Source organism: Elephas maximus, chromosome 12 (genome assembly GCF_024166365.1).
Source record: "Elephas maximus indicus isolate mEleMax1 chromosome 12, mEleMax1 primary haplotype, whole genome shotgun sequence".
Taxonomy (NCBI): Eukaryota; Metazoa; Chordata; class Mammalia; order Proboscidea; family Elephantidae; genus Elephas; species Elephas maximus.
In genome coordinates this window covers 7,492,164-7,513,120 of record NC_064830.1, presented here as the reverse complement: position 1 = coordinate 7,513,120, position 20,957 = coordinate 7,492,164, and positions in this window count along the sequence as shown.

Below are 20,957 nucleotides of genomic sequence, written 5' to 3'. Positions count from 1 at the left end.
CAAAAATAATCAAGCTAGCTCACTCAAGCAACCCATAGGGGTTTACCAAGACAAAACAAAACAAGGAGCTACGACACAGTAAGCAAGCATAAACTAATAGAATAACTTATAGATGGCTTGGAGACAACAGTCAACAGCAAGTCACATAAAGAAACAGGCCATGATCGCCTCAACAGGCTCTCAGAACAAAGAATCCAGGGATCTTTTAGATGAAAGTGCATTCCTGGAATTACCAGATGCAGAAAACAAAAGTTTAATATACAGAACCCTTCAAGAAATCAGGAAGGAAATGAGGTAACATGCAGAACAAGCCAAGGAACACACAGATAAAGCAACTGAAGAAATCAGAAAGATTATTCAGGAACATAATGAAAAGTTTAATAAGCTGGAAAAATCCATAGACACACAGCAATCAGAAATTCTGAAGATTAACAATAAAATTACAGAATTAGATAACTCAATATAAAGTCAGAGGAGCAGAATTGAGCAAGTAGAAGTTAGAATTTCTGAACTTGAAAATAAATCACTTGGCACTAATATATTTGAAGAAAAATCAGATAAAAGAATTTAAAAAAATGAAGAAAACTTAAGAATCATGTGGGACTCTATCAACACAAATAACCTACGAGTGATTGGAGTACCAGAACAGGGAGAGATCACAGAAAATACAGAGAAGATTGTTGAGGATTTGTTGGCAGAAAACTTCCCTGATATTGGGAAAGATGAGAAGATATCTATCCAAGATGCTCATCGAACTCCACATAAGGTAGATCTTAAAAGAAAGTCACCAAGACATATTATAATCAAGCTTTCTAAAACCAGAAATAAAGAGACAATTATAAGAGCAGTGAGGGATAAAAGAAAAGTCACCTACAGGGGAGAGCCAATAAGAATAAGCTCGGACTATTCGGCAGAAACCATGCAGGCAAGAAGGCAATGAGATGACATATTTAAAAAACTGAAGGAAAAAAATTGCCTGCCAAGAATCATATATCCATCAAAACTGTCTCTTAAATATGAAAGTGAAATTAAGATATTTCCAGATAAACACAAGTTGAGGGAATTCGTAAAAACCAACCCAAAACTACAAGAAATACTAGAGGAGTTTCTTTGGTTAGAAAATCAATAATATTAGGTATCGACCCAAGACTAGAACACTGGACAGAGCAATTAGAAGTCAACCCAGACAGGGAAATCCAAAAAAAAAAAAAAGCAAGATTAAAAAAAAAAAGCCCAACACAGGGTAACAGCGATGTTATTATATACAAGAAGACAACATTAAAATAAAGAGGGACTAAGAAATGTAATCATACACTTTCCATATGGAGAGTAAGATACGGCGATACAAAGAAATAAAGGTTAGTTTTAAATTTAGAAAAATAGGGGTAAATAATAAGGTAACCACAAAGGAGACAAACTATCCTACTCATCAAAATAAAATACAGGGGAAAAATACACACTCAGCAGAAACAAAATCAACAACAACAAATATGAGGAAAGGACAATATATAAAGAAAATCTACTCAGCATGTAAAATCAAGTGGGAAAAACAAGTTGTCAACACACAAAAAAAGACATCAAAATGATAGCACTAAATTCATACCTATCCATAATTACCCTGAATGTAAATGGAATAAATGCACCAATAAAGAGACAGAGAGTGGCAGAATGGATTAAAAAACAAGATCCATCTATATGCTGCCTACAAGAGACACACCTTAGACTTAGAGAGACAAACAAACTAAAACTCAAAGGATGGAAAAAAATATATCAAACAAACAACAATCAAAAAAGAGCAGGAGTGGCAATATTAATTTCTGACAAAATAGACTTTAAAGTTAAATCCATCAGAAAGGCTAAGGAAGGACACTATATAATGATTAAAGTGACAATACACCAAGAAGATACAACCATATTAAATATTTATGCACCCAATGACAGGGCTGCAAGATACATAAAACAAACTCTATCGGCATTGAAAAGTGAGATAGACAGCTCCACAATAATAGTAGGAGACTTCAACACACCACTTTCGGGGAAGGACAGGACACCCAGAAAGAAGCTCAATAAAGACACAGAAGATCTAAATGCCACAATCAACCAACTTGACCTCATAGACACATACAGAACACTCCACCCAACAGCAGCCAACTATACTTTCTTTTCTAGTGCACATGGAACATTCTCTAGAATAGACCAAATATTAGGTCATAAAGCAAGCCTTAGCAGAATCCAAAACATTGAAATATTACAAAGCATCTTCTCTGACCATAAGGCCATAAAAGTGGAAATCACTAACAGGAAAAGCGGGGAAAAGAAATCAAACACTTGGAAACTGAACAATACCCTGCTCAAAAAAGACTGGATTATAGAAGACATTAAAGATGGAATAAAGAAATTCAGAGAATCCAATGAGAACGAAAACACTTCCTATCAGAACCTTTGGGACACAGCAAAAGCGGTGCTTGAAGACCAATTTATATCACTAAATGCACACATCCAAAAAGAAGAAAGGGCCAAAATGAAAGAACTATCCCTACAACTTGAACAAATAGAAAAAGAGCAACAAAAGAAACCCACAGGCACCAGAAGAAAACAAATAATAAAAATTAGAGCTGAACTAAATGAAATAGAAAACAGAAAAACAATTGAAAGAATAAACAAGACCAAAAGCTGGTTTTTTGAAAAACTCAACAAAATTGATAAACCATTCGCCAAACTGACCAAAGAAAAACAGGAGAGGAAGCAAATAACCCAAATAAGAAATGAGATGGGTAATATTACAACAGACCGAACTGAAATTAAAAGAATCATATCAGATTACTATGAAAAACTATACTCAAACAAATTTGAAAACCTAGAAGAAATGCATGAATTCCTAGAAACACACTACCTACCTAAAATAACACAAACAGAGGTAGAACAACTAAATAGACCCATAGCAAAAGAAGAGATTGAAAAGAAAGGTAATCAAAAAACTCCCAACAAAAAAAGCCCTGGTCCGGACGGCTTCACTGCAGAGTTCTACCAAACTTTCAGAGAAGAGTTAACACCACTACTACTAAAGGTATTTCACAGCATAGAGAAGGATGGAATACTACCAAACTCATTCTACGAAGCCACCATATCCCTGATACCAAAACCAGGTAAAGACACCACAAGAAAAGAAAATTATAGACCTATATCCCTCATGAATGTAGATGCAAAAATTCTCAACAAAAGCCAATAGGATTCAACAACATCAAAAAAATGATTCACCATGACCAAGTGGGATTCATACCAGGTATGCAGGGATGGTTCAACATTAGAAAAACAGTTAATGTAATCCACCACATAAATAAAACAAAAGACAAGAATCACATGATTTTATCAATTGATGCAGAAAAGGCATTTGACAAAGTTCAACACTCATTCATGATAAAAACTCTCAGCAAAATAGGAACAGAAGGAAAATTTCTCAACATAATAAAGGGGATTTATACAAAGCCAACAGCCAACATCACCCTAAATGGAGAGAGCCTGAAAACATTCTCACTGAGATCGGGAACCAGACAAGGATGCCCTTTATCACCGCTCTTATTCAACATTGTGCTGGAAGTCCTAGCCAGAGCAATTAGGCTAGACAAAGAAATAAAGGGCATTCAGATTGGCAAGGAAGAAGTAAAAGTATCTCTATTTGCAGATGACATGATCTTATACACAGAAGACCCTAAGGAATCCTCCAGAAAACTATTGAAACTAATAGAAGAGTTCAGCAGAGTATCGGGATACAAGATAAACATACAAAAATCAGTTGGATTCCTCTACACCAACAAAAAGAACATCGAAGAGGAAATCACCAAATCAGTGCCGTTTACAGTAGCCCCCAAGAAGATAAAATACTTAGGAATAAATCTTACCAGAGATGTAAAAGACTTATACAAAGAAAACTACAGTACGCTTCTGCAAGAAACCAAGAGACTTACATAAGTGGAAGAACATACCTTGCTCGTGGATAGGAAGACTTAACATTATAAAAATGTGTATTCTACCAAAAGCAATCTATATATTTAATGCAATTCCGATCCAAATCCCAAGGACATTCTTTAATGAGATGGAGAAAAAAATCACTAATTTCATACGGAAGGGAAAGAGGCCCCACATAAACAAGGCATTACTGAAAAAGAAGAACTAAGTGGGAGGCCTTACTTTACCTGATTTTAGAACCTATTATACCTCCACAGTACTCAAAACAGCCTGGTACTGGTACAACAACATATATATGGACCGGTGGAACAGAATGGAGAATCCAGACATAAATCCATCCACATATGAGCAGTTGATATTTGACAAAGGCCCCAAAACAGTTAAATGGGGAAAAGACATTCTTTTTAACAAATGTTGCTGGCATGACTGGATGTCCATCTGCAAAAAAATGAAACAAGACCCATACCTCACTCCATGCACAAAAACCAACTCAAAATGGATCAAAGACCTAAATATAAAATCTAAAACGATAAAGATCGTGGAAGAAAAAATAAGGACAACGTTAGGAGCCCTAATACATGGCATAAACAGTAATAGAAAACATTATAAAGAACGTAGAAGAAAAACTAGATAACTGGGAGCTCCTAAAAATCAAACACTTATGCTCATCCAAAGACTTCACCAAAAGAGTAAAAAGACTACCTACAGACTGGGAAAAAGTTTTTAGCTATGACATTTCTGATCAGCACCTGATCTCTAAAATCTACATGATACTGCAAAAACTCAACTGCAAAAAGACAAATAACCCAATTAAAAAAATGGGCAAAAGATATGAATAGACACTTCACTAAAGAAGACATTCAGGTAGCTAACAGATATATGAGGAAATGTTCACAATCATTAGCCATTAGAGAAATGCAGATCAAAACTACGATGAGATTTCATCTCACTCCAACAAGGCTGGCATTAATCCAAAAAACACAACATAATAAATGTTGGAGAGGCTGTGGAGAGATTGGAACACTTCTACACTGCTGGTGGGAATGTCAAATGGTACAACCACTTTGGAAATCGATTTGGCACTTCCTTAAAAAGCTAGAAATAGAACTACCATACAATCCAGCAATCCCACTCCTTGGAATATATCCTAGAGAAATAAGACCTTTACACGAGCAGATATATGCACACCCATGTTTATTGCAGCACTGTTTACAATAGCAAAAAGATGGAAGCAACCAAGGTACCCATCAACAGATGAATGGAGAAATAAATTATGGTATATTCACACAATGGAATACTATGCATTGATAAAGAACAGTGAGGAATCTGTGAAACTTTTCATGACATGGAGGAACCTGGAAGGCATTATGCTGAGTGAAATTAGTCAGTTGCAGAAGGACAAATATTGCATAAGACCACTATCATAAGAACTTGAGAAATAGTTTAAACTGAGAAGAAAACATTCTCTTGTGGTTATGAGAGGGGGGAGGGAGGGAGGGTGGGAGAGGGGTACTCACTAATTAGATAGTAGATAAGAACTACTTTGGGTGAAGGGAAGGACAGCACACAGTACAGGGGAGGTCAGCACAATTGGACTAAACCAAAAGCAAAGAATCTTCCTGAATAAACTGAATGCTTCGAAGGCCAGCGTAGCAGGGGCAGGGGTCTGGGGACCATGGTTTCAGGGGACACCTAAGTCAATTGGCATAATAAAATCTATTAAGAAAACATTCTGCATCCCACTTTGAAGAGTGGCATCTGGGGTCTTAAACACTAGCAAGCAGCCATCTGAGATGCATCGATTGGTCTCAACCCACCGGGATCAAAGGAGAATGAAGAATACCAAGGACACAAGGCGATTATGAGCCCAAGAGACAGAAAGGGCCACATGAACCAGTGACTACATCAGCCTGAGACCAGAAGAACTAGATGGTGCCTGGCTACGACTAATGACTGCCTGGACAGGGAACACAACAGAGAACCCCTGAGGGAGCAGAAAAACAGTGGGATGCAGAACCCAAATTCTCATAAGACCAGACTTAATGGTCTCATTGAGACTGGAAGGACCCCGGTGGTCATGGCCCCCAGGCCTTCTGTTGGCCCAGGACAGGAACCATTCCTGAAGCCAACTCTTCAGACAGGGATTGGACTGGACAATGGGTTGGGGAGGGATGCTGGTGAGGAGTGAGCTTCTTGGATCGGGTGGACACTTGAGACTATGTTGGCCTCTCCTGCCTGGAGGGGAGTTGAGAGGGTGGAGGGGGTTAGAGGCTGGCGAAAAGGACACGAAAAGAGAGAGTGAAGGGAGAGAGCAAGCTGTCTCATTAGGGGGAGAGTAATTGGGAGTGTGTAGCAAGGTGTATATGGGTTTTTGTGTGAGAGACTGACTTGATTTGTAAACTTACACTTAAAGCACAATAAAAATTATTTTAAAAAAAAAAAAGACTTAACAGTGTTGGAAACCCTATGAGGCTGTTCTACTCTGTCTTACAGGGTCGTTACGAGTCGGCATCGACTCGACGGCAATGAGTTTGTTTGTTTTTTGGTGTCTCCAAATAATTTTCTGGGGTTCCCTTTGACATTTTATCTTAACCTCTGACACCAGGAGACAATCCATAAAATTGATAAAATTGGGTCTAATACTACAATGGACTCCAGAACAAATGTACCAGAGTTTAATTCCTAATAATTAAACCAATCCCCGGGTTGGAGTCACAGGGAAAGAGCCTTGATTGAGAAACCTATGACACTCAGCACAAACACTGCCCTCCCCCAGGGAACCTTCTGTGCCTCTCCCTAACACTCCTATCCCACATATGGGTCCCCTTGCACTCTGTGCAGGCCTTTATCACAGGATTTATTATGGCGTGTTATGATTATATGCTTGTCTCTGCCACTGCGTGGAGTTTCTCTAAAGCAAGGCCTGTCATGTGTGATTTCCCTCACCTTCCTGGCCCGTCACTTGGCACACACAGGTATTCTAGAGGGACTTAATCCCGAAGATGCAGCCACACTCAGTGTTTAAGGCAAAGCTAAGAGATCAATGTTCCCCAAGAAGTTTTCTGGGGCTTCTTCCTCCTCAGCTGTTTCCTTAGCACTGGTTCATTGCATTACAATTTCCCGTTTGTTTCTGTATCCTCTCCTCATTCGATTATGGGATTCTAGGAGCCTGGACTATAAATCTTAAAAATCTTTGAATGCCTGAAGCCTGCTACTGGAGGGATGTTCACTGAATAAACGTCAATGCTGATGAGTTACTTGCTTTCTCTTTGCCTTTAGTGTCCCACTTGTACAATTTATGACAATTGTTTGCATCCACTTGTTTTTTAGCCACTAGAAGAGTAAAATGTGTTAAAGGACCTGAGATTCTTGAAATAAAGAGTAATCATAAAAAAAAAAAAAAGAAAGAAAAAAACCCTGTTGCTGTTGAGTCAATTCAAACTCATAGTAACTTTAAAGGATGGAGTAGAACCGCCCTGCAGGGTTTCCAAGGAGTGGCTGGTGGATTCGAACTGCCAAATGGTTAGCAGCCAAGCTCTGATCATACAGTTGTAACCCACCTGCAGCACTTAGTAAAATACCGTGCACATAGTAGGTGGTCAATAAATGCTTATTTAACCAATATAAATAAGGTGGCAAATATAATTTTGATATTTCGATGTAAGTACGAATGCCATCTGTTTTTGAATGCTGCAAAGTAGTTTGTTACTAAAAGAAGTGACAGAGTCCTTAGAAATACTTCCCAAATTCCTACGTATATTAGTTGAGTAAATGTTGAAGTCACCTCCTTTTCTTTGCTGTGTATTTCTGGAAGTCTGTGGCAAAATATAACCAAGATGAAAAATTGGCCCAATACTAGGTAACTATAAAAGAGAACATTCGGGGGCGGAGCCAAGATGGCGGACTAGGCAGACGCTACCTCGGATCCCTCTTACAACAAAGACACGGAAAAACAAGTGAATCGATCACATACATAACAATCTACGAACCCTGAACAACAAACACAGATTTAGAGACGGAGAACGAACTAATACGGGGAAGCAGCGATTGTTTCCAGAGCCTGGAGCCAGCGTACCAGTCAGGTACGGCACAAGCACAGAGACCTGCTCCACCCCCTTGAACTAACCCCGGGAGGGGGACCAGCTGGTTCCACGGGCGGCGTGGGACGCAGCCGGTAGGAGAAGTCCCCGGGAGGCAGTGACTGATCTTGGAGCAGAAAGAGCAGCATCCGAGCCGGGGAACCGTCCCGCAGGGATTAGGACTGCACGCAGGTACGCCATAAACACGGAGAGTTGCTCCACCCCCTGAACTAACCCCGGGAAGGGGACCAGCCGGGTCGCGCGGGCGGCGTGGGACGCAGCCGGTAGGAGAAGTCCCCGGGAGGCAGCGACTGGTATTGGAGTGGGGAGAACAGCGTTCCAGCCAGGATACTCGGTCGCGGCACAAGCACAGGGAGCTACTCCACCCATCTGAACTAACCCCGGGAGGGGGCCCACCTAGTTCACGGGGGCGGCACGGCCACGCGGCTGGAGAGACGAGAAGTCCCCGGGAGGCAGCGACTGATTTTGGAGTTGAGAGTGCACCGTCCCAGCAGGGGAGCCTTGACGCGGGGCGTGGGGCTGGAAGCGGAGGATCTGACCGTGACTCCAGTGGGCCAGACCCCCCGGGGGCAATCTCCACACAGCCAGCACACATAGGCGACGCGCCCGCGGGAATCTCAGATATAACAGTCATTCCAAGCAAGACAAGCAACTCTGGCTATATTCTGAGGTGCTACTCTCCTATCTCTCTGTTCCCTCCCCCACCCTTCCCAGGCGGCTTCATTAACATCTGAATAGCCTGAGCCAAAGGGAGAACTCTGATAGGGATCTGACTGCAGTTTTTTTTTTAGCGGATTTTCTGGAAAAACTAGTTTCCCAGTGATGGCTCGGAGACAACAATCCATATCAAACCACTTAAAGAAGCAGACCGGGACAGCTTCTCCAACCCCCCAAACAAAAGAATCAAAATCTTTCCCAAATGAAGATACAATTTTGGAATTATCAGATACAGAATATAAAAAACTAATTTACAGAATGCTTAATGATATCACAAATGAAATTAGGATATCTGCAGAAAAAGCCAAGGAACACACTGATAAAACTGTTGAAGAACTCAAAAAGATTATTCAAGAACATACTGGAAAAATTAATAAGTTGCAAGAATCCATAGAGAGACAACATGTAGAAATCCAAAAGATTAACAATAAAATAACAGAATTAGACAACGTAATAGGAAGTCAGAGGAGCAGACTCGAGCAATTAGAATGCAGACTGGGACATCTGGAGGACCAGGGAATTAACACCAACATAGCTGAAAAAAAATCAGATAAAAGAATTAAAAAAAATGAAGAAACCCTAAGAATTATGTGGGACTCTATCAAGAAGGATAACCTGCGGGTGATTGGAGTCCCAGAACAGGGAGGAGGGACAGAAAACACAGAGAAAATAGTTGAAGAACTTCTGACAGAAAACTTCCCTGACATCATGAAAGACGAAAGGATATCTATCCAAGATGCTCATCGAACCCCATTTAAGATTGATCCAAAAAGAAAAACACCAAGACATATTATCATCAAACTCACCAAAACCAAAGATAAACAGAAAATTTTAAAAGCAGCCAGGGAGAAAAGAAAGGTTTCCTTCAAGGGAGAATCAATAAGAATATGTTCTGACTACTCAGCAGAAACCATGCAGGCAAGAAGGGAATGGGACGACATATACAGAACACTGAAGGAGAAAAACTGCCAGCCAAGGATCATATATCCAGCAAAACTCTCTCTGAAATATGAAGGCGAAATTAAGATATTTACAGACAAACACAAGTTTAGAGAATTTGCAAAAACCAAACCAAAGCTACAAGAAATACTAAAGGATATTGTTTGGTCAGAGAACCAATAATATCAGATATCAGCACAACACAAGGTCACAAAACAGAACGTCCTGATATCAACTCAAATAGGGAAATCACAAAAACAAACAAATTAAGATTAATTAAAAAAAAAAAATACACATAACAGGGAATCATGGAAGTCAATAGGTAAAAGATCACAATAATCAAAAAGAGGGACTAAATACAGGAGGCATTGAACTGCCATATGGAGAGTGATACAAGGCGATATAGAACAATACAAGTTAGGTTTTTACTTAGAAAAATAGGGGTATATAATGAGGTAACCACAAAAAGGTATAACAACTCTATAACTCAAGACAAAAACCAAGAAAAACGTAACGACTCAACTAACATAAAGTCAAACACTATGAAAATGAGGATCTCACAATTTACTAAGAAAAACGCCTCAGCACAAAAAAGTATGTGGAAAAATGAAATTGTCAACAACACACATAAAAAGGCATCAAAATGACAGCACTAAAAACTTATTTATCTATAATTACCCTGAATGTAAATGGACTAAATGCACCAATAAAGAGACAGAGAGTCACAGACTGGATAAAGAAACACGATCCATCTATATGCTGCCTACAAGAGACACACCTTAGACTTAGAGACTCAAATAAACTAAAACTCAAAGGATGGAAAAAAGTATATCAAGCAAACAATAAGCAAAAAAGAAGAGGAGTAGCAATATTAATTTCTGACAAAATAGACTTTAGACTTAAATCCACCACAAAGGATAAAGAAGGACACTATATAATGATAAAAGGGACAATTGATCAGGAAGACATAACCATATTAAATATTTACGCACCCAATGACAGGGCTGCAAGATACATAAATCAAATTTTAACAGAACTGAAAAGCGAGATAGATACCTCCACAATTATAGTAGGAGACTTCAACACACCACTTTCGGAGAAGGACAGGACATCCAGCAAGAAGCTCAACAGAGACACGGAAGATCTAATTACAACAATCAACCAACTTGACCTCATTGACTTATACAGAACTCTCCACCCAACTGCTGCAAAATATACTTTTTTTTCCAGCGCACATGGAACATTCTCTAGAATAGACCACATATTAGGACATAAAACAAACCTTTGCAGAGTCCAAAACATCGAAATATTACAAAGCATCTTCTCAGATCACAAGGCAATAAAACTAGAGATCAATAACAGAAAAACGAGGGAAAAGAAATCAAATACTTGGAAAATGAACAATACCCTCCTGAAAAAAGACTGGGTTATAGAAGACATCAAGGAGGGAATAAGGAAATCCATAGAAAGCAACGAGAATGAAAATACTTCCTATCAAAACCTCTGGGACACAGCAAAAGCAGTGCTCAGAGGCCAATTTATATCAATAAATGCACACATACAAAAAGAAGAAAGAGCCAAAATCAGAGAACTGTCCCTACAACTTGAACAAATAGAAAGTGAGCAACAAAAGAATCCATCAGGCACCAGAAGAAAACAAATAATAAAAATTAGAGCTGAACTAAATGAATTAGAGAACAGAAAAACAATTGAAAGAATTAACAAAGCCAAAAGCTGGTTCTTTGAAAAAATTAACAAAATTGATAAACCATTGGCTAGACTGACTAAAGAAATACAGGAAAGGAAACAAATAACCCGAATAAGAAATGAGAAGGACCACATCACAACAGAACCAAATGAAATTAAAAGAATCATTTCAGATTATTATGAAAAATTGTACTCTAACAAATTTGAAAACCTAGAAGAAATGGATGAATTCCTGGAAAAACACTACCTACCTAAACTAACACATTCAGAAGTAGAACAACTAAATAGACCCATAACAAAAAAAGAGATTGAAACGGTAATCAAAAAACTCCCAACAAAAAAAAGTCCCGGCCCGGACGGCTTCACTGCAGAGTTCTACCAAATTTTCAGAGAAGAGTTAACACCACTACTACTAAAGGTATTCCAAAGCATAGAAAATGACGGAATACTACCCAACTCATTCTATGAAGCCACCATCTCCCTGATACCAAAACCAGGTAAAGACATTACAAAAAAAGAAAATTATAGACCTATATCCCTCATGAACATTGATGCAAAAATCCTCAACAAAATTCTAGCCAATAGAATCCAACAACACATCAAAAAAATAATTCACCCTGATCAAGTGGGATTTATACCAGGTATGCAAGGCTGGTTTAATATCAGAAAAACCATTAATGTAATCTATCACATAAATAAAACAAAAGACAAAAACCACATGATCTTATCAATTGATGCAGAAAAGGCATTTGACAAAGTCCAACACCCATTCATGATAAAAACTCTTACCAAAATAGGAATTGAAGGAAAATTCCTCAACATAATAAAGGGCATCTATGCAAAGCCAACAGCCAATGTCACTCTAAATGGAGAGAACCTGAAAGCATTTCCCTTGAGAACGGGAACCAGACAAGGATGCCCTTTATCACCGCTCTTATTCAACATCGTGTTGGAAGTCTTAGCCAGGGCAATCAGGCTAGACAAAGAAATAAAAGGTATCCGGATTGGCAAGGAAGAAGTAAAGTTATCACTATTTGCAGATGACGTGATTATATACACAGAAAACCCTAAGGAATCCTCCAGAAAACTACTGAAACTAATAGAAGAGTTTGGCAGAGTCTCAGGTTATAAAATAAACATACAAAAATCACTTGGATTCCTCTACATCAACAAAAAGAACACCGAAGAGGAAATAACCAAATCAATACCATTCACAATAGCCCCCAAGAAGATAAGATACTTAGGAATAAATCTTACCAAGGATGTAAAAGACCTATACAAAGAAAACTACAAAGCTCTACTACAAGAAATTCAAAAGGACATACTTAAGTGGAAAAACATACCTTGCTCATGGATAGGAAGACTTAACATAGTAAAAATGTCTATTCTACCAAAAGCCATCTATACATTTAACGCACTTCCGATCCAAATTCCAATGTCATATTTTAAGGGGATAGAGAAACAAATCACCAATTTCATATGGAACGGAAAGAAGCCCCGGATAAGCAAAGCACTACTGAAAAAGAAGAAGAAAGTGGGAGGCCTCACCTTACCTGACTTCAGAAACTATTATACAGCCACAGTAGTCAAAACAGCCTGGTATTGGTACAACAACAGACACATAGACCAATGGAACAGAATTGAGAACCCAGACATAGATCCATCCACGTATGAGCAGCTGATATTTGACAAAGGACCAGTGTCAATTAACTGGGGAAAAGATAGCCTTTTTAACAAATGGTGCTGGCATAACTGGATATCCATTTGCAAAAAAATGAAACAGGACCCATACCTCACACCATGCACAAAAACTAACTCCAAGTGGATCAAAGACCTAAACATAAAGACTAAAACGATAAAGATCATGGAAGAAAAAATTGGGACAACCCTAGGAGCCCTAATACAAGGTATAAACAGAATACAAAACATTACCAAAAATGATGAAGAGAAACCCGATAACTGGGAGCTCCTAAAAATCAAACACCTATGCTCATCTAAAGACTTCACCAAAAGAGTAAAAAGACCACCTACAGATTGGGAAAGAATTTTCAGCTATGACATCTCCGACCAGCGCCTGATCTCTAAAATCTACATGATTCTGTCAAAACTCAACCACAAAAAGACAAACAACCCAATCAAGAAGTGGGCAAAGGATATGAACACACATTTCTCTAAAGAAGATATTCAGGCAGCCAACAGATACATGAGAAAATGCTCTCGATCATTAGCCATTAGAGAAATGCAAATTAAAACTACGATGAGATTCCATCTCACACCAGCAAGGCTGGCATTAATCCAAAAAACACAAAATAATAAATGTTGGAGAGGCTGCGGAGAGATTGGAACTCTCATACACTGCTGGTGGGAATGTAAAATGGTACAACCACTTTGGAAATCTATCTGGCGTTATCTTAAACAGTTAGAAATAGAACTACCATACAACCCAGAAATCCCACTCCTAGGAATATACCCTAGAGATACAAGAGCCTTCATACAAACAGATATATGCACACCCATGTTTATTGCAGCTCTGTTTACAATAGCAAAAAGTTGGAAGCAACCAAGGTGTCCATCAACGGATGAATGGGTAAATAAATTGTGGTATATTCACACAATGGAATACTACGCATCGATAAAGAACAGTGACGAATCTCTGAAACATTTCATAACATGGAGGAACCTGGAAGGCATTATGCTGAGCAAAATTAGTCAGAGGCAAAAGGACAAATATTGTATAAGACCACTATTATAAGATCTTGAGAAATAGTAAACCTGAGAAGAACACATACTTTTGTGGTTACGAGGGGGGGAGGGAGGGAGGGTGGGAGAGGGTTTTTTATTGATTAATCAGTAGATAAGAACTGCTTTAGGTGAAGGGAAAGACAACACTCAATACATGGAAGGTCAGCTCAATTGGACTGGACCAAAAGCAAAGAAGTTTCCGGGATAAAATGAATGCTTCAAAGGTCAGCGGAGCAAGCGCGGGGGTCTGGGGAACATGGTTTGCGGGGACTTCTAAGTCAATTGGCAAAATAATTCTATTATGAAATCATTCTGCATCCCACTTCGAAATGTGGCGTCTGGGGTCTTAAATGCTAACAAGCAGCCATCTAAGATGCAGCAATTGGTCTCAACCCACCTGGAGCAAAGGAAAATGAAGAACACCAAGCCCACATGACAACTAAGAGCCCAAGAGACAGAAAGGGCCACATGAACCAGAGACCTACATCATCCTGAGACCAGAAGAACTAGTTGGTGCCCGGCCACAATCGATGACTGCCCTGACAGGGAGCTCAGCAGAGGACCCCTGAGGGAGCAGGAGATCAGTGGGATGCAGACCCCAAATTCTCATAACAACACCAAACTTAATGGTCTGACTGAGACTGGAGGAATCCCGGCGGCCATGCTCCCCAGACCTTCAGCTGACACAGGACAGGAACCATCCCCGAAGACAACTCATCAGAAATGAAAGGGACTGGTCAGCGGGTGGGAGAGAGATGCTGATGAAGAGTGAGCTAATTATATCAGGTGGACACTTGAGATTGTGTTGGCAACTCTTGCCTGGAGGGGGGATGGGAGGATAGAGAGAGAGGGAAGCCGGCAAAATTGTCAAGAAAGGAGAGACTGAAAGGGCTGACTCAAGACGGGGAGAGTAAGTGGGAGTAGGGAGTGAGATGTATGTAAACTTATATGTGACAGACTGATTGGATTTGTAAACGTTCACTTGAAGCTTAATAAAAGTTATTATAAAAAAAAAAAAAAAGAGAACATTCGATGAAGTGGCAAAATAAATCTGTTATCAGCTTGTTGTCGCATTCTATACTTCATCCTCTCTTGCGTCTGGGTGTGTAGCATTGCGTAATAACTGCATTTTTTCCGTTTCCATAATCTGTTCAGTTTTATTTAATCTGGCACATAGCATGAAGCTAGGTAACTCTCTGGATAAGACTTCTATAATTTAAACTGTAAATGTCTGCTTTAGAAAAATCAGCTTACTAAACATGGTTATACATATTGTTGTCACTTTAATCTCTAATTTACCAAGCCAAAGAAATCACACTTAGTTTACTCTTAGAAAAGTGCATTTCATTATTTATCATCAAATTCTCTTTATTTCCCTTGCTTGAGGGATTGTTTAATTTGTGGCAATCCTGAATGATGAAATGCTATGCCATTTATGTAAATACATCATTCCGCTATTCCAGTTTTGATTGCCATCTTGAGAAAGCAAAATGGAAAAGAAGTATGTTCCAAGAAAGAAAAAGAAATACGTGAGTAAGTTAATACGCCCATGTAATTTAAAAGACCAATTATACAAAGAATTTAACTCTAATTAGGCCAAACCAAAATTAGAATACAACTTCCATTTATTCACTTCAAACATGCTCTTAACACTATAGCAGACACTATAGTAGCATCAAGAAGCCCTAGTGGTGCAATGGTTAATTGCTTGGCTGCTAACTGAAAGGTTGGAGGTTTGATCCCACCCAGCAGCTCCACAGGAAAAAGCCCTGGCGATCCGCTTCTGTAAAGATTAGAGCCAAGAAAGCCCTATGGGGCAGTTCCACACGGGGTCTCTGTAAGTCAGAACTGACTCGGCAGCGCACAACAACGACAACAACACAGTAGTACCGTACTGTTGTGAAGATGTCTATAATTCAGAAATTCACTACCTTCATTTTCAATCACCATGTTTTTTTGTTTCAATTTGTAAATGTCCTCACAGTTTACAGAAAGGACATGAGTACATTACACTCTTGACTGGAGTCAAGGGACCTAATGCTGGGAGGGGTGGTTATGTTGCATAAACTTTTCCAGACCTTGGAATTCGCATCTGTAATGTGATGGCCTGAAACAGCAGGTCATCAGAATCAATTCCTTTAGAGCTCTAACGTACTTTGAAATACATGTAGTATGTGCTCCGTCACATTTCGTAATCCACATCTCTTAATTCACGCTTCAGACTTGTCTTCCCTCATCCTACATGCCCATGCAAGCCCCATGCTTCCTATACTTAATCCAAATCAGTCATAAAGTATTTTTCCCAAGCTTTGCAGTGTTTTCCATACTCCATTTACACAATTATAGCTTTGAGGAAATAACAGGGAAGAGGAAGGAAATACACATATAGGACAAAGGGATGGAATAAGAGATGAGTGTTGACAGAAAACAAACTACTCACGAGAAAGAAGCAGTGTTGTGGTGAGCAGAGGAAGAAAAGGTGTGGAAGGGGAGACAGCTGAGACAGTCCCAGCCTGTGACGACTTGCCAGCAGAACCTTGAAAACTGACTTATGCAGGACAGAGTTGAAGTACATCAACTATCTATAAAGCAAAAAATCTGTTATTTTAGCATTCACAGGGACCTAACAATCACCTGTTTTGAACCCAACATCCTTCATTTTACGGATGAGAAAAATGCAGCAGAGATTAAGTGACGTGTCCAAGGTCATTCAGCTGGCAATAGACAGATCAGGGGCTAGGATTTACCTCTCCACATGGTGGCTCTTCCAAGCTTCCAAGGTCTCTCAGTAGAGCATTTTGACATTCTTCTGTGGGGTAGTCCATTGGTAGGTTTGTCCCCAGTAATTCGTTCCAAAAATATACATATTTTAATTTACGAGTAGTTTACTTTTTTTCATAAGCACTGATTCAAGAATGTCGTTACGATATCACCTTCATGAACTTGTGTCCCAATAGCCATTTTCTAAGAGGAGAATAGAGAGGTAGTTTACTCTATTGCCTGCTCCCAACCCTGCCTTTTCATCCAGGCATACGCCATCATCTGGTTTTACAAGTGCCCCTCACCCAGCACGTGTTGTGAAACAAAAGTCAAGTTTAACATTTGCTTGTCTATAGACTACTATAAAATTTGAAAATGAAAAAATATTCAAAACAATCAAATTCCTTCTAAGATCAAGAGTGATAAAAATACCATGGATTCTGATATTCCAAATCAGAAAAGTGTCTTATGCGTTTAGAAGGAAACTGTGGGGAAATCATGTCAAGGTAGCTTCATACACATTAGAATGCTTGCTGAATGAATATCAGAACTATATTATGAACTAAAAAAAAAAAAACCCACTGCATTATGAGCTGAAGCAGGAATAATAGATTTAGGGGTCTGGTAAGGACCTTGGAAAATCAACAAACACGGAAGCATCTCTAAACAAAATCAAACCCACTGCCGTCGAGCTGATTCCAACTCATAGTGACCCTATAGGACAGAGGAGAATTGCCCCATAGTGTTTCCAAGAAGCACCTGATCTATTCGAACGGCCGACCTTTTGATTAGCAGCCAAATTCTTAACCACTACGACACCAGGGTTTCTGGAAGCATGTCTAGGGAGGATTAATGTGTGGCCTGAAGTGACATAGCTAATTGTCATATGAGCAAACTTCAAACACTGAGTCCAGGGACATTTCCACCGTATTTTTATTTACTAAACAACGCTAGAGTCCAAAGATTCTGAAATTACTCCCCAAGTCCCTGGACTCCAGGCCAGGTCAGATTTAGAGGAAATGTTGTTGAAAACAGATAAGTGTTGTTTATACCTTGTGAAAATAACAGATCTGTCAGTTTGTCCTACTGTGGTGGCTTGCGTGTTGCTGTGATGCTGGAAGATAGGCAACCAGTATTTCAAATACCAGCAGGGTCATCCATGGTGGACAGGTTTCAGCAGAACTTCCAATCTAAGACAGGCCAGGAAGAAAGACCAGGCGGTCTACTGAAAAAATTGGCCAGTGAAAACCTTACGAATAGTAGCAGAATTTCGTCTGATTTTAAAGTGATGAAAAGCTAAGATGTCACTTTGAGGGCTAAGGTGAGCCTGACCCAAGCCATGACATTTTCAGTAGCCTCATCTATATGCAAAAGCTGAACACTGAATAAGGAAGACGAAAGAAGAATTGATGCCTTTGAATTATGGTGTTGACGAAGAATACTGAATATACCATGGACTGCCAGAAGGACAGCCAGAGTGCTCTTTGGAAGCAAGAATGGTGGGACTTCATTTCAGGTATTTTGAGCATGTTATTAGCAGTGACCAGTCCCTGGAGAAGGACATCATGCTTGGTAGGATAGAGGGTCAGGAAAAAAGAGAAAGAGCCTCAACAAGATGGATCGACACAGTGGCAGCAACAATGGGTTCAAACATAGCAACAATTGTGAAGATGGTGCTGGACCGGGCAGTGTTCCGTTCTGTCGTACACAGTCTCTATGAGTCAGAACCAGCTTGACCCCACCTAACAACAGCAACTTTGGGGTTGAACCACTGCAGCTACTCTGCCTTCCTGACCTATGTCCTGGAAGCTTCAATTCCCATAAAACACAAACTCCCAGCTTTATTTTAATAGCTAACATCCTTAAGCATGATGAGAAGCTTTTCCGTTTCCCTTGTTGCCTATATTCTGACTAAGTAATGTTCGGGGATTTCTGGCTAGATCTGACGTAGCATCAAGAAAGCTGTCTTTCCATGAGCAAAGCAAGCAGAGCAGATGACAAAGTCCAGCCACACAATCAGATAATGTTAATCCTGTGTTTCTAGGATTACATTTAAGCAAAGCTATGGTGCTCTTGTTGGATCTAGTGAAGCAGAAAATAGCCTGTATGGCCATTGGCCCACAACCCTTATTCAATTTTCCACCACACAGCTGGAAGTGTCCCCATCCAACCTCGGCTCTTCCTGTAAGAGATGAGCGTGCTGTGGCGTCAACGTCTGTGACGTGTTGGGACTTACACAGCTGAGCGCCAGGGGGCCATTTTTAGCCAGAGCAGGTCTGTTGTTTTTGGACGAGGTTCATTTCCAATCAGAAGGAATCTTTCCTGCTTCAGTTAACTAACCCTCCGGTAAGCCTGAGATTTCTATAGACTCAATCAGGACTTCAGAGTTCCTCTTCTACATCCATTTGGCTGGGTCTGCTTCTCAGTTTCTTGCTGTTTTTGTGAATGTTTGACATCCCATGTTCTTGAAATGCCTTTAGTTAAGAAAGTGGAAATGTCTCCATACAAAAATAAGAATGTTAAGAACATTGAGCTCATTTAAAAGGATAAGGAGGTGATCTGAAGGCCATCTAATCCACCTTCCTACCCTTAAATGTAGTTTCCCAATAAGCTCCACACAAATAAGTGGGGTTATTTTCTATTAAATTTTCTGTATTTTACAAATATTTATCACAGAATCAAGTTTGAATTTTTTTTTTTTTTACTATGCCATAGAATACAAAATAAAGTAGTCTTTCTTTTTTCCTCAGAGAAAAACAAAAACCTGATTTGGGAATATATATATATATATATATATATATATATTTTATAAATGAAAACCTAACTTAAATACCTATAAAAGAAATACTAATTAAAATGTTGGCCTTAGATACTATCAAATTTCAGAGGGAAAAAAAATCACCTTGAACCTGCCCCTGTTTTCCCCAGCTACAAACGCCCCTACTCAGGCAAGAAGCATCCACTGACTGAGATGTGGAAGCCTGGGATTGTTCTTCCTGTCACAGACCTAATTTCCTGTGCCTGAGCACTCAGGAGCTCACGAATCAGGTTACCCTCTCAGCTCCTCCCAATGCAACTTGCCTCCAAATAGATACCCTTTCTAGGGCTCCAGTTCTTTGTCAGAGCCTGACTCAAATTGAGCGATCAGTCCACTTGACTAAGATCCTCACACTGAACCCAGCACTTTCCAGTCCCTTCCTAACAGACTGGGTCTTCTCACTCAAACACTCATCTACAGCTTCTGTGACCAAGTTAATGCCTGGAACTAGATAACAGAACTTGTTGACACTGGAATATTATCAATTCCCAGAGCCAGGGCTCTCTTCTGAGATTTGACCTCAGTTAATAAGAATGTGCCTCCTTACCAGGTCCAAGTCATCCACAACTTTCACACTGTTGAGTTGCTCTCTCACAGAAGACAGAGTGTTTTCTTGATTACCTTTCCCAACAACTCCTATGGTTTTTCCTTCCTCTTTGCCTGTACTAGTCCACTCTTACTGGATTATGGCACTGTAGGCTCAAGTACCAAAAAAGACTTGTCAAGGACCTGAAAGATGGGTATCGTTTGGGATAACAGTTAGGGAATGAGATTATTCCAGTAACAAAAGAAAAAAGAATGGCTGTTGGGACAAATTCAGAGGCAGGAGTGCGTGCAGTATTTGGGGATTAATCAACTGATGCATACTAAATATTCGTATCTACATGCATACCAATGTAATTCCAGTGGACCACTAAGCCCTGCAATGGCTAGAAAGTGAAATACTACATTACCCAGCATCCCTTCCATTATGCTTTAGGTTCTATGAAGTAGATGGACTCATGTACGTCTTCAATTCAGAACTGAGCTAAGTGACTTTGGCTGTGTGATCATATAAAAAGTAGTGTGATTCTGTATACAGCAGAAGTGGTCACTTCCCAGTTTGGTGGGCAGTTTCCTGGTTGTGGCATGAGCAACATCTCCATTAACAGCCCAGTTCTGTGGTGAAGTTCTGGGAATTATTCTTGGATGCCTACTAGAGTCTGTAT